Source organism: Mercurialis annua, linkage group LG6 (assembly GCF_937616625.2).
Source record: "Mercurialis annua linkage group LG6, ddMerAnnu1.2, whole genome shotgun sequence".
In the NCBI taxonomy this organism is placed as follows: domain Eukaryota; kingdom Viridiplantae; phylum Streptophyta; class Magnoliopsida; order Malpighiales; family Euphorbiaceae; genus Mercurialis; species Mercurialis annua.
The window spans coordinates 11550682-11553088 of NC_065575.1; the positions used below are offsets into that span (position 1 = coordinate 11550682).

General features: G+C 44.4%; 1 non-coding gene across 1 annotated transcript; it reads right to left on the reverse strand.

Moving 5' to 3' along the window:
• Positions 1–829: 829 nt before the first annotated feature.
• LOC126654200 (small nucleolar RNA R71) lies at positions 830–936 on the reverse strand. Its single transcript, XR_007632456.1, has one exon. It is a non-coding gene; the product is annotated as a small nucleolar RNA R71 (small nucleolar RNA).
• Between the last annotated feature and the right edge of the window lie 1471 nt (positions 937–2407).

Sequence of the window (2407 nt, forward strand, 5' to 3'; positions counted from 1 at the left end):
TTGAATCGCAACTAAAATTCATTCTCATCAATCGCTCTAGATTCACTCCTCGTGGGATCGATTCCGACTTCCGGATTATTACAAGTTGTGCTTTTTGCTCAACAAGTTTTTGGCGCCGTTGCCGGGGAGTGACGAGTGTTTATTGATTGATTGAAATTAGTTATTGTTCGGTCGAGTTAGCTTTATTTTCTGTTTTTTATCACTTTTGTTGTTTTTGCTTCTTTCCGGATTTACGCGTGGTTTGCTTGTTGTTGTTTGTGTAGGAGATTAACTATAGTGTATGCACAATACACGAAGGGCCAATCTTCCACTAGAACCGTTTCAAGACAACCTCGGGAAATTTGAAAGAAGTGTGAGAAGGGAAAATCGTATACCCGTTATCATGGAACGTGGGGATGATAACTATGAGGAAGAGCAACAAGGGGACAATCACCCTCAAGTTCAAGGCCATCAAGCACAAAGACAAACCTTGGGGGATTTCTTCCTCCCAGATGTGGATAATGCTACCTATGGGTGTTTTGCAAGGCCGGTCACCGCGGCTACTTTTGAGATCAAGCCTAGCACGATTCAACTCCTAGAGAATCGGTGCCAATTTTTTGGGTTACCAAGTGAGGATCCGAATGAACACATAGCCAAGTTCTTGGGAGTGTTGGACACATTCAAGCTCCATAATGTCACCTCCGATCAAATCAAGCTTCGAATGTTTCCGTTCTCACTAAGAGACAAGGCTAGCTTGTGGCTTCGATCACTTCCTAATGCATCTATCCACAATTGGCGGGATCTTGCTCAAGCTTTCCTTCACAAGTACTTTCCGATGGGGAGAACCGCGAAGTTGACAAAGGACATCATTGATTATTACCAATATGAGGGGGAATCTCTCTATGAAACTTGGGAGAGGTTCAAGGATCTCCAAAGGCACGTACCTCATCATCGGCTTGTAAGGGAACATGTGCTTCAAATATTCTATAATGGTTTGGGTGAGATCACAAGGTCTACTATTGATTCGGCCGCGGGAGGATCTTTGATGCAAAAGACGCTTGATGAGGCTAATGAGTTGATTGAAAAATTAGCTATGGTGAGTAGCACTTGGTCCTCGGAGAGGAGAAGACCACCGGCTCAAAAGGCATTGATGACACTTGACCAATCCAAGGAGTTTGAAGCGATGAAAGCTATGAATGCCTCTTTACAAAGTCAAGTTGATGCCTTGAAGAAACAAGTGGGTCCACGAAATGCTCCGGTTGCATATGTCCAAGTAGGTTGTGAGCATTGCGGAGATTTCAATCATGGAAGTAATGAGTGCTATGCCATGGGTCAAACTTGGAGCGAACAAGTGAATTATGTGGGAGGTCAACGCCAAGGGAATGATCCTTACTCGAATACCTATAATCCGGGGTGGAGAAACCATCCTAACTTCGGATGGAGGAATCAAGAGGGCCAAGGCAATGTGCAAGCAAATCAACAAGCGGGTCCTAGTTTCCAAGGAGGAAATAGGCCCCAACAACAAGGTCCTTATCAAGGCCCTTATCATAACCATCAAGGGCAAGGAAACAACTATGGTGGTAGACCTCAACATCCTCCGGGATTCCAACCACAAAAGAATACGGATGAGGGAAATGTGCTTTCCAAAGTGCTAGAGAAGTTAGAAAAAATGGAGCAAAGGGAGAAGAATCAAGCTTCTACTATCCATCATTTGGAAACTCAAATTTCTCAAATGGCAATTTCGCTTCAAGGAAGACCTCAAGGAGGGTTGCCATCCACTACGGAAAACAACCCTAGGGAGCAAGTTAAGGCGGTAGAGCTCCGAAGCGGGAGAAACCTTGAGAAAGCCAATGGGAAGAAGCATGTTGTTGAGGAGGATGAGCCTCAAGTGGTTGTTGATGTAGCAAGCTCAAGCCAAGAACTACCAAAGGAATGTGAGGAAGTGGTTATCGAGGTTGAAGAGCCCTATGTGAGGCCACCACCGCCGCCACCGTTTGTGCCACCGGTTCCATTCCCAAGCCGGTTAAGGAAAGCTCAAGGGAACGAAAAATTTCACAAGTTCCTTGAGATTTTCAAGAAATTGCAAATCAATCTAAGCTTGGCGGATGCACTTCGGGAGATGCCCCAATATGCAAAGTTCTTGAAAGACATAATTATGAACAAGCGTAGTTGGGAGCAAGATGGGACAATACCGCTCACGGAGCATTGTAGTTCCATAATCCAAAGCAACTTACCAATAAAGCTTAAGGATCCAGGGAGTTTTTCTATACCTTGTACTATAGGAAATATGAATGCTATAAATTGCTTGTGTGATCTTGGGGCAAGTATTAACTTGATGCCATTGTTTCTTTTTAGGTCTTTGTTTGGTGATCAACCGGTAAAGCGCACCTCGATGGTATTGCAACTTGCCGATCACTCTCTCAAAAAG